Here is a 13,342-nt window from a genome sequence, read left to right as displayed (position 1 = left end):
CTGCTCTCTCCGTAGATAAACTTCCTATGGATGAATTTCCAACATTCCATTCCTGCTGTGGGCAATTTTATATTATAGAATAAACAATAGTAATCTTGATTGGAGATAGTTTACCTTCCAGCTGTTCCAAGAACACAGTACTTAAAATACCTTAGCTTCATGCTGTTATCTGTTCCCCTTGCTACAGATGTAGGGGGCTTGCCTGCCCCAGGAGACAGGGAGAACCTCTCTGTTCCCTGAGTTTGCTTTTAATAAGTTTAACCACTATAACACACCTTATCATTATAATTCTCATTAGAAGCAGGAAGGATCATCTCAATAGCTATAGAATATACTTAGACAAATTGAAACAATGAACCATATTCTAATCAGTAGCCTCTATTGAATTTTCAGAAATCCCCTTAGAAGTTATGGAATAGAAATCCTTACCAGGATAGGCAACTGGTGCATGCATTAAATGGCATCACTATTATGTCCCCCTACATTTTTTACTAGGAATCATCATTTTGGCCTTTTACCTCACTCCCTGTGGATAATCTGTGGCAAAATTTGTCTGTGGTCAAACCCCTACTCTGCTTTGTCATCTCCTCTCTCTTCCTTCTGACCTTCATTGTCTGTTTAAAGTATTACCATAGAACCCAATTTCTTCCTCTTGTCTCCAAGCAACCACTCTAGGAAATTTCTGTGTTACAGTTGTGCTGGACCAAATTATTTGAAGTTTGTTACTTATTGCATTTTTTACCCCCTATTTTAAAGATGCTTTAAGCATCATTTGTTATTTTAAATTTATTTAAGCCATGAATACAAACATAAAATCTGAATATATGAGTGCAGTACCATGTTACATTTCCATACATTTATACATAGTGGAATGTTTACATCAGGATAACCACATTTCTTTGTTATTGATTTCAGCCCTCAATTTGATTATTTCTTAGTGTCTTCTCCTCTAGGGTGAGTTTACTTCTGTTTGTTCTAGAGCTTTCAGTTGTTCTGTTGATTCTCTAGTGTGAGTATTCTCCAGTTTCTTCATGTAGGCATTTAGTGCTATGTACTTTCCTCTTAGCAATGTTTCAAAGTGTCCCAAAAGTTTGGGTATGTTGTCTCACTACATGCTGAAAAAGCATTTGACAAAATCCAAAATCCCTTCTTGATAAAGGTCCTGGAGAGATCAAGGGTAACAGGAACATAATAAAGGCAATATACAGCAAACCAACAGCCAACATCAAACTAAATGGAGAGAAACTCAACGCGATTCTTCCAAAATCAGGAACAAAACAAGGCTGTTCACTCTCTCCAAATCATGTCAATATTGTACCTGAAGTTCTAGCTGGAGCAATAAAGCAACAAAAAGAGATCAAGGGGATACAAATCAGAAAGGAAGAAGTCAAACTTTCACTATTTGCAGATGATATGATAGTTTACATAAGTGACCCAAAAAATTCTACCAGGGAACTCCTACAGCTGATAAAACACCTTCAGCTATGTGGCTGGATACAAGATTAACTAAAAAAAATCAGTAGCCCTAATATATACAGACCATAAATGTGCTGAGAAAGGTATCAGAGAAACATCAGCCTGTGTGATAGCCACAAACAACATAAAATATCTTGTGGTAAGGCTAACCAAACAAGTGAAAGACCTGTGTAACAAGAACTTTGAGTCTTTACAGAAAAAAATTAAAGAAGATACCAGAAAATGAAAAGATCTCCCATGCTCCTGGATAGGTAGGATCAACATAGTAAAAATGGCAATCTTGCCAAAAGCATTCTACAGATTTAATGCAATCCCAATCTAAATACCTGCAAAATTCTTCACAGACCTTGAAAGAATAATACTCAAATTAATATGGAAAATCAAAAGACCCAGGATAGCCAAAACAACCCTGAACAATAAAGGAACTTCTGGAGGTATTGCCATCCCTGACTTCATGCTGTTATATAGAGCAATAGTAGTGAAAACAGCTTGGCGTTGGCACAAAAACAGACAGGTAGACCAATGAAATCAAATTGAAGAGCCTGATATTAACCCACACACCTATGGACACCTGATTTTTGAAAGAAGTTAAAATTATGCAATGGAAAAAAGAAAGCATTTTCAACAAATGGTGCTGGCATAACTGAATGCTAACATGTAGAATAATGCAAATAGATCCATATCTATCATCATGCACAAAACTTAAGTTCAAATGCATCAAAGATCTCAACATAAATCCAGGTACACTGATCCTCTTAGAGTAGAAAGTGGGAGGTACACTTGAATGAATTCTTACAAGAAATCACTTCATGAACATAACTCCACTAGCACAGACAATGAGATTGACAATTAATAAATGGGACCTCCTGAAACTGAGAAGCTTCTGGAAGGCAAAGGAGATAGTCCACAAGACAAAACAGCAGACCACAGAATGGGAAACGATCTTCACCAACCCCACATCTGACAGAGGGCTGATTTCCAAAAGTATACAAAGAACTCAAGAAGCTAGTCACCAAAATACCAAACAATCTAATTAAAAAGTGGGGTTCAGAACTAGAGAATTCTCAATACAAGACTCTAAAACGGCTGAAAGACACTTAAGAAAGTGCTCAACATCCTAGCCCTCAGAGAAATGCAAATCAAAACAACTCTGAGATATTATCTTACACTGGCCAGAATGGCTAAAATCAAAAACACCAATGACAGTCTATGCTGGAGAAGATGCAGAGAAAGGGGAACACTCCTCCATTGCTGGTGGGAGTGCAAACTTGTGAGGCCACGTTGGAAATCAGTATGGTGGTTTCTCAGGAAAATGGGAATCAGTCTACCTCATGATCCAGCAATTTCACTCTTGGGTATATACCCAAAGAATGCACATTCATATGACAAGGACATATGTTCAACTATGTTCATAGCAGCATTGTTTGTAATAGTCAGATCCTGGAAGCAAATCAGGTGTCCCTCAACTGAAGAATAGATGGAGAAAATGTGGTACATTTCCACAATAGAGTATTACTCAGCCAAAAAAAAAAAAAAAAATGGAATCTTGAAATTTCCAGGCAAATGGATGGAACTGGAAGAAACCATCCTGACTGAGTAAACACAGTCACAGAAAGACAAGCATGGTATGTACTCACTCATATATGGATATTAGACATAGAGCAAAGGATTACCAGCCTACAATCCACACCACCAGAGAAACTAGGAAACAAGCAGGACCTTAAGAGAAAAATACATGGTCCCCTGAAGAAGGGGAAATGGGCAAGAACTCCTGAGCAAATTGGGAGAAGGGGAGAAGAGGATTGGGGAGGAAAACAAGAGGGATCAGGAAGACTGAGACAGGAGAGGAATAGAGGAGAGCAAGAAGAGAAATACCTTAATATAGGAAGCCAGTATAGGTTTAAAGAGAAATCTGGCACTAGGGAAAAGTTCAGAAAGCCACAAAGATGTCCCCAGCTAAGAATCTAAGCAGTAGTGGAGAGGCCGCCTTTGATTCCCTTCCTGTAAAAATTAGATTGATGACTACCTCAATTGCCAATCCTAGAGTCTTCATCCAGTAGCTGATGGGAAGCAGAAGCAGGCACCCACAGCTAAGCACTGAGCCATACTCCTGGAATCCAGTTTCAGACAGGGAGGAAAGATGAGCAAAGGAGTCAAGACCATGCTGGAGAAACCTATAGAACCAGCTGACCTGATCTAGTGAGATCACAGGGACCCCAGTTGTAAAGCTGGGGAACCAGCATTAGACTGAACCAAATCCTTTGAATGTGGATGCCAGTTAGGAGGCCTGGGCAGTCTAAAAGTGGATCCAGTATTTATCCCTAGTGCACAAATACACTTTGGGAGTCCATTCCCTATGGAGGGATACTATTTCAGCCCAGATACACAGAGGAGGGCCTAGGCCAAATGATGCGACAGACTTTGATGATGCCCCATGGAAAGCCCCACAGTCCTTGTCGAGCGCATGTGGTTGGGTTGGGGGGGTTGGTAGTGGACATGGGAGGATGGGAGGGAGAGGTAATGGGGGGAATTATATGTAAAATGATTGTTTCTAAATAAAAAAATATTTCGAGAACCACTTTCCAAAGATTTTGAACTTATTTTCAGCAATATATTAGAAAGGCAAGGATTGAAAATTACTTGATTAACTAAGTAAGAGTTTAGAAACCTATTACAACTCATTATATCACTGTGTCAATGTTTGCACCAAGAGCAGTAAATGCTAGAAGAATCCCAGGCACCTAAGAGAGTCCAGTCATAGTAGCATAAGTCAGGGGAGCAGGATGACAAGGTCAGACTCCTTGATCTGACCTACAGTAGGGTGAAGGAATATGACAAAATGATTGTCTTGTCTTTCATGGGCAATAATTGGTGTGGTGAACCTGAGACAGCAAAGGGCAACCCTGGAAGTGAAATGAGGGGGACTGACAATCCACCGTATTTCACATCCATCTGTGTGATTCCCATTTAACCAGCATAATAAAGCTGAGAGAAACATCGTGGTTTCTTCACTCTCCAAATAAGGGACCTGCATCGTCTAAATGAGGGACCTGAAATAAAAAGAAACTGAGTTTGTTTTTTTAAATCACATAATTACTTCACATTGAAGTTGGTATTCAAACCCCGGGTGCTTTAGATTTTTTAGGGGCGATTCCAGGAGCTATTCAGAGGAGGGGAGACAAGAAAATTCTCACTGAAATCATCATTTCAGCATCTCCACAGCCTGTGACCCAGCCAGGTGATGGCAGAAAACAAATTATTGCATGTAAAAGAGACAAATTATAGATTGAAATACAGCTTTGAGCCCCTTCTGAGTCCTTCAGGAAGCAACACAATAACGAAAGTCAGTATGGGCCTCCAAGGTGCTAAGGAAATGAATGACTCGACAGACATTTCCCCATTTTGTTCATGCCAGAACATGTGAGGGGTCAGGGTGAAGGCTACACGGTAGGCAGCGCTACTAGTTTGTGTCAGTGTAAGGGCAAAGGATGCCGGGGTTGGCTGTGACTGAAGTGTCAATAGTTAGAGTAGTCAGCACAACTTCAGAAGAGATCAACACTTACTGTACAAAAGGATCTTTTAGAAATCCCATAAATAAAGCTAAATGGGGCTGCTATACTGAACAGTGGCATACAGCCATGGCTTACTGGCAACGTAGAACATCATTGCATAATGGCTGTACACAACCAGCTTGCTGTGCCTGCAGCATGAGGCCAAGCCTGCCGAGAGCCAGGGAAAGATTTTGAAGTGATGCAGCAAGTGACATGTTTGCAGGTGCTTTTGTGTAGCATTTCATGGGTTGGGGACTGACCCAGGAGGTTGGAAAAGCTTGACCCCAGGACAACAATTCTGCTACTAATTTTGAGTTTGGAAAGGAGCCAGAAGGGGTAGGAATGTGGTCTGGAATCCACAGGTGGCTTCTGATTTGTCTCTTCAAAGGGAAAACTCAGTAAGCATCGTATATAGCATTTGTGTATTCATTTTTAACAGACTAGTGTCTCATGATAGGATTTATTTAGTTTAAACATTCTCTTTGTCTCTGTCTCTGTCTCTGTCTCTGTCTCTCTCTCTCTCTCTCTCTCTCTGTGTGTGTGTGTGTGTGTGTGTGTGTTTCCAAATACTTACAGGGATTTACAGGGATGGTTTCCATCAACTCTTGGGCTACAGCCACTCTGACATGCCAGGAACAGAAAGCGCTGATCCTGGACCACATTCTTTACCTCAAAAGGAGAAGGAATGAGCTCATGCTTTAAAGCCTGTCTGCACCACCATTCTTCTGACTTTCTTTGATTTTTCTGTTACCCATCATGAAAAACACTATTTTAATTTTAAAAAGCAAAACAAAATGGGAGCCTTTTTTTTAAAAAAAAATAAAGTATTAAATAGTAGAGTGACTGATTTTTTTTTTTATTTTTAAATTAAAACAGAGAGCCAGTATGTGGATGTCGGAAATAGGTGAAGCTTGAGCTCTCCCTACAGGCTTTTGTTACAGTAGCTGTCTGAGAGGAGTAGCAGAAACTAAAATCATCATGAAGCATCCATTGTGAAGAGTGATTTCCTTTGTCCAACACAAAGTCACAAGCTGCCAGTGACACCTTGCCACATTATTGAGCCACAAGATCTTTTTGGCCTGTAATGGCTCTCAGTTCTTTATTGGAAAATAAAAGGAGAATAATGATGAAAAACAACAGCCACAGTAACACAACTCAGACCCGTAGAAAGGCTGCTTTCTACTGTGCTGCTGTCTTTGGCTTGGCTTTGAATGGGAGGATTACATTGGGCTTTCCCAACTTAGGATGGGCTCCACATCCACTCCAGATGGGATGTCTATGGAGTAGCCCCCTAGTAGCAGAAGTCCTCATTAAGCAACAAACAGACAGCAAAGTTGCTGATCAGAAAGCTTGTACCCTAAACCCAAAGGCAAAGCTGTCTCTAGGAATTCTCCACCACAGCATCATCTACACATAAGATCAGGATGATAATTCATATTAATCATCACTAATAATAACCATTCACAAGTTATCATTGATTGGTTATTTGTTGCCTGTTACACAGTTTTCTGCCTTACCTTCTTGGGTCTCCTCAACAAGTTACATAAAGATTTGTGATAATCCTCTTTCACAGATGAGTACCAATCCCATTCAAAAATTAAGTCCTTCACCAGGTTAGCCTAGCAGGTGACACCAGGAGGCAGGGCTCAAATCCAAGACCTTGACTATTAAATAACTGGCTAAACCAAACTGCTTTTGTTAACTGCATGCTGCTGCCTCTGCTTTGTGATTTAAGGGGATGCTTATAGGTATTTTTGACCTAGAAGCAACTGTCACTCCAGTGAGCTTCACTGCCTTTCAACAAGCACTTTATCACGTATGGAAAGCTCAAAATGGACAAAGTGCTCCACACACACATAAAACACTGCCAAGAAGAGCATGACTGGTGAGAAGCATATGAAGGAGGAGCACAGAGAATGGATGTGTTAGATAAAGAAGGAAGAATGTATCTTTTTGTACCACCCTCTCTAGGGTTCAGGGAAGATTGTGGGAGAAGGGGTGGAAAGAAAACAAGAAGGCTTGTGAAATAACATCTGATAGGCAAGACCTGGTCACTCAAAATCTTACAAACTCATGGCAAGTGCAGATGCCTGTATCAGGTTTACACAAGAATGAGTATGTTGCCGGGCGTTGGTGGTGCATGCCTTTAATCCCAACATTTGGGAGGCAGAGGCAGGTGGATCTCTGTGAGTTCGAGGCCAGGCTGGTCTCCAGAGCTAGTGCCAGGATGGGCTTCAAAGCTACACAGAGAAACCCTGTCTCGAAAAACCAAGAAAAACAAAAAGTATGAGTATGTCACCAGTCTGCCATGGATGGAGGAGGGACTTCTGAAGATAGGTTCAGAAAGAACAAAATCACTACCTGCAGAGGTGTACCCACTGATGACGTTATTATGCAACAGTAGGTAGTTTCAGTCCAATTGTCACACAGATAGACCTGGTTAAACCAAATGACTCCAAAAGAAAACCAAAAGTCATGAGTCATGGAAAAGTATATTGGAGAGAGAAGGGGTGGTGTTGATAGTGATGGTAGCGAGGGAATGAGAAAAGTTGGGGAAGTAGAGTAACCAGAACATATTAGATACAAGTATGAAATTGTCAAATGAGAAAATTAACAAAGTTTAAAAAATAAGAAGGGTGAAGAAGGGGGTGAGAAGTCTGCATTAAATACAACAGAACACATGGTTACCACTACTACTGAGTGAGCAAAGGAAATACATACTGCTAGTGTGAGAGTCAGTGTGGGAAAGCTCTGAACTGAGCAATAACTGAAAACAGACAAGGAGGGGCTTGGTTTGGGCTTTTAAGAGTTAGGAATTAGAAAAGTAATTCGATACTCATGCATTTCACAAATATTCCCTGAGAACCGTGGATAAAACATCAAGTGTTTCAACCCTCCTGGTGCTAGAGACTGAGAGAGGCAGACAAAAAAAAAAAAAAAAAAAAGCAATGGAATGTCACGGATGTTATGATGGAAAGTGTACAAGGCACAGTGTGGGCAGAAATAGACAAGTAGCTAACATTAGGTCACCATAAAAGAGGCATCAGTTTAGTGAATTCTTGAAGAATGAGGCAGCTTTTGTTAAATGAAAGGGAGAACTTGGAGAAGAATGGTATCTTGGGAGGAAACAGGAGGTGCAGAGGCAATAGGGCTGGGGTCCCCGGGAACCTGGAACATGTGAATAGGTCTGAATGGGAGACTGAAACAGTGGGGTCAAGGAAGGTCTGGAGAGATGTAATCCTAGAGAAGCTGGGAGCAGCTGGGGACTTTGAATGGTGATGCTGAGAATCTTAATCACATTCTGTATGAAAAATACTTACTTTATAAAAGTCTCCCTTGAAATAGTATGGGGTGGAGGTTGACACTTGAGGCAGGAGAAGGTAGGTATGGACTGTCAAAAGAGAGAAATGAATAAATGAAAGAGGTAGAAGAGAATCCAGGATTGATGGGGGTAGGGGTGGGGGCTGGAAGTGTACTTGTGCTGTAGTGAAATTAGCAATGAAATCTGGGATTAAGATACATAGGGTGACTCTAACATTTCATATGGAAAAATAACTGGCTAGTTTTGCAGACTGGTTAAATTACACAATGGTTAATTTCATGCAATGGTGAATTTCCCACTTTTGTATTGTTTCATTCAGTCAGATCTGGGTTTAAAGCATCCATATTCTTTAAACCTATCCATGTCTTATGGAATCAGAATTTCAGTGTTTACCAGGACTTTAGCAGCCCTCTAAACCTAAGCTCCCCCTCAACTGCCCCATCATATAGACAAACCATTAGCAAAATGTGAGACTATTTGCTAGGAGAGCAGATGTTAGGGGCAGAGCCATGAGGTGGCCAGGTGCTCTTCACATAAGGACCACATGCAATATTTCTGCTTGGGCTCACTTTCAGGAAAACTGTGTTCACTTGGATAATTTTGTTTCCCTTTGAATTCAGTTGCTAGGACATTTACATCTAGCAGAGTTAGCATCCGATGCTCTGATCAGTGTAATCAGATAAATAAAAGCATCTCTGTTGCATGAGAAGAATTTTGCCTCATCTTTCAATACTTGGTCCTGTGTTGAAGTCAGTGTATTGCTCATTTATGTCCTTGTTCATGTTGGGTGGGAGGACAGATTGCAAATAAAAGGAATCCACAGTTGATTTCCTTCTAGTCAAGAATATAACGATGTTTTCCATTTATGGCCAACATTGGAATGACTGCGAGACTTTTGCAAGGTTAGAATAAAAAAAAAATCAAGAGAACTTTTCTATAAGCCCTAGAAAACAGAACTTCAAGGTAACAGTTAGAAGCATCATGGGAATTGTGGACCTGTAAAGTCCCTTCCAAGGCCACGTTTATCTTTGTGTGAATGTCTTCTTACTAACAGCGCTTGCTACATATTTTGCTTTCCTGGCTTCTCCACTCCCCCAGACTCTTTGATGAGACATTTCCTTGACAATAAGTTGTGCATTCTCCTCCACCTCCAGTTCAAATCGTTTTTTGTTTGAATACATTTTCAAAAAAAAAAAGGAAAAGAAAGTTGTGAAAGGATTACCAATTCACTCCTGAATATACACAATTTTAAAAGATCTAATAATATGTTACTAATATCTTAGCTCAGTGTACCTTTATGGCCTAGCATACATGAAGCATTAGGTTTGAACCACAGCCTTGTCAACAAATCAAATCAAACAAAATTGTAGTGGAAATTCTAATTAACAAAGAATCAAGCAGGTGCTCAGTGAGTGGAAGAACTCAACTTTATTCACATGGGTTTGAACCTAAGCTAATGCCTTGCAAAATTCCAGCTTCTAGACACAGTTACCTACAGTTGTGTTTGTTTTGTTCTTTTGTTTTTTTGAGATAGAGCTTCTCTGTATAGCTTGGGAGCCTGTCCTGGCACTCAATCTGTAGAACAGGCTGTCCTCAAACTCACAGAGATCTGCCTGCCTCTGTCTCCCCAGTGTTGGGATTAAAGGCATGTGCAACCTCTGCCCGGATGTCTATGGCTTTTATAGATTGGGAAAGTGTGTTGAAATCCATGTCTACCTGACCATCTGCAGATGGTCTTTGAGTGCCATGATCATCAAGGGAAATTTTCATCATGCTTAGACATTTTTACAGGCATTGACACTGGATGCTGGAAGTTAAGAATATTCCTTCCTTGGCAAACAGGATCTATGATTTGAAGGGATAGCTGTGGTAATCATTTAAGGCAGTTTCTTGCAGCATTGGCCTTCCCAAGAGAAGAAGGGGCTCTAGAAAGCCAGCAGGACCCAGAATACTTAATTAGATGGGTATCCCCACTCTTTGTAATAATATTGCTACAGGGAAAGTACACACAGTCCAGCTCCAATAAGATTCAAAGAAAGACAGTGTTCAACAAAGTGGGATTTGCTGACTTGCTGCTGAGTCAGGTGGGGACTCAGTAACACATGAGCCCTATCTTGGTCTTTATATCCAAAACTGAGAACTTTCCTGCTTTGTGGGTGTGGACCAGGTTGCAGACTAGTGATCAATAAGAGATAGCTCCATTGTAAGCTCATCAGCAGGTACATTCGACAGCTTGGGCCATGTCAGAAGATCGGGTCACCGCAAAGTTGCCTGGAAGGAAAGGCCCATAAAATGGCTTTAAAGTGACATCATGTAGTGCACATGTTTTCTAAACTAAAAGGCAGGATTTGGCATTTTACAAGTCTGGATATATTTATGATGGCCAAGGAAAGGGATAGCAGAATTCAGAACTCATACTAGGTGTAAACTTCTTCCTGTAAGGCGGGTAAATGTTAGTTGGTTTTACATGTGGTGAAAGTGTAATTGGATTCTGCTGAAAATTACATTTTTTTGGTCTGCCATCAACTGCGGTTTAAGTGGAGACTGAACTCCAAATTAAGCAGACAGTCTGTCTTTATACCTTTTATGTTTTTTAAAACTTTTTTTTTCACTGTGGCTGATAGTAGTGAATACATTTACTTTTATAGCCCATTAAAGTCATACACACTGGGGGCTCCTAGGAGGATGACTCATTCAGTAAAATGAGTGCCACAAAGACATAAGAATTTACGTTCAGATCCCTGGCATCTGTATAAAAACGCTGAGCACAGTTGCATGAGTCTGTAACCCTAGCATACTGAGGCAGAGACAAGAGCTCCCTGGCCAGTCAGTTTAGCCTATTATATTGATGAGTTCTTGTGAGTGTTGTGAGGATCCTGTCAGATGATAGATAGAAAGAAGAAAGAGAGAAAAATAAGGTAGAGACTGAGCAAGATACTCGACATTGACCTCTGACCTCCACATCCATACTTATACACCTAGTTAGGGTTTCTATGGCTGTGAAGAGACACCATGATCATGGCAACTCTTATAAGGAAAACACTTAACTGAGGGGCCTCACTTACAGTTTCAGAGGTACAGTCCATTATCATCATGGTGGGGAGTATGGCAACTTGCAGGCAAACATGGTGCTGGCAAAGTAGCTGAGAGTCTTACATCTTGCAGGCAACAGGAAGTCGACTGAGACACTGGGAAGTATCCTGAGTATAGGAAACCTCACACCCTGCTCCCACAGTGACACACTTCCTCCAACAAGGCCATACCCACTCCAACAAAGCAGCACCTCCTAGTAGTGCCCCTCCCAATGAAATTATGGGGGCTAATTACATTCAAAACACCACATATACACATACACTATCCAGGCATGCACAAAGTCACACATACACACATATAACAGGGAAATAAGTTTCAGAAAATGTTACTCTTACCAAATGTAATATATGTAGAGTCTTTCGTGCCCTTTTCAATTATGTTCTTTTTATTTTTTAAATAAAATCCGGGTGGAAATCTTATAGCCCCACTAGTGGACTATAACCTGCAGTTCGAAAATAAAAATCACTCTTTAAGATAGCCATTTTAAAATCAGCCAACTTGACACTAAATCAGGGAATCTCTCTTCTGAGAGGTGGAAATCTGGGCAGATGTGAGATGGCCCTACTTGATCCCGTGAAAGCATATGCAAAGAAGTGTGTGGTGCTGGAAAATTGCAGAAGAGACACTATTTGGGGGGTGAGGGAGTTATAAGCGTTAGAGTCCAGGACCATCATTCTCAGAGTCAAGCCTCCACTTGGTGGTAGACGACCCAGAGAGCAGAGAGAAATGATGTTATTTTTCTAATAAAATATCGAGTTGCTATTAATATTATTTTCTATGGCAATTATAATCTGCTGTAAGCCTGCACTGCAGGGACTGATCTTAATTCTCTCTTGTGTGGAGCCTGGCATCCTGTTGGCAGCCTGTGCATGTTTATTATCAGTAATAACAATAATAATCCTGATAATGATAACATGGCGATTAGACTCATTTGCAGTAACATCTAAAGCTAGGATTATAAGTGCCCCTTTCCTATGGTTTCCATTTTTATTGCACACAGTTTATCCTTCTTCTAACTGCAAAACAAGTGTAGCTCCTATTTCCTGTCTGATTTAGTCCATTCGACAAATATTAATACTTTTGAGTGTGTTTCTCTGCCTCGTGGACCTCAAAATTAAATGCCATTTCATTCACCTTCTTGTATGTCTTACTGGAGTCACTGATGAGGTCAGTGTAGAGAGAGAAGGCTGATTCATTTGTCAACTGTTCCTTCAGAAGCCCCAGAGAGAGCACAAAATTCCCCAGACCGTCATTTTGATGTTCTTTCTGTGATAACAGCATAATTGATCATAATTTTACAAAATTTTCGGTGATTAGCTTATTTTTTAAAATTAAGAAGCAGGGAACTTGAAAATCAGCATGTACTTTCTTTCTCATCTGTCAAATCTTATCATTTCAAAATTGAAGCTCTGATTCAATAGTGTTAAGAACAGAAAGAATGAGAGAAGAAACTACCTACCAGTGAGGGCGTCAGGATGCCTAAGGGAGAAGTGTGACCCCAGACAAAGGGGAGGAAGCCATGGGGTTAGGAGAGGAGAAGGCAGTGTCCAGTACATGACAGAATCAGTGGGTTTCAGTGTGGCTTCAGGAATCCATAAGTAATCCATGAAAAAGAATGGGAACAGAAGTGGAAAGAGATGGATCATTACAGTAATGGGGTAGGGGATTCTCAGTCAGGAGAGAGGAAATGCGGGAGCGGATAAGAACTCAGGCCACCATGGACAGGAATTTTGAGCTGATGCTTCTGTCATATCAAGAAGACTGAACCAATATCTATCTGCTTGCCTTCATTTTAACATTTCCCCCCTTAGATTATCCATATGAAGTAATGTCAATATTTGCAAATGTGTGAATGTATTGAAGATTTTAGCACTATCCCCAGTGCTGCCCATCACATTTC

This window comes from Cricetulus griseus (genome assembly GCF_003668045.3).
Source record: "Cricetulus griseus strain 17A/GY chromosome 1 unlocalized genomic scaffold, alternate assembly CriGri-PICRH-1.0 chr1_0, whole genome shotgun sequence".
NCBI lineage: Eukaryota > Metazoa > Chordata > Mammalia > Rodentia > Cricetidae > Cricetulus > Cricetulus griseus.
The sequence above is the reverse complement of the archived record's forward strand: the minus strand, read 5'-3'. Positions refer to the sequence as shown.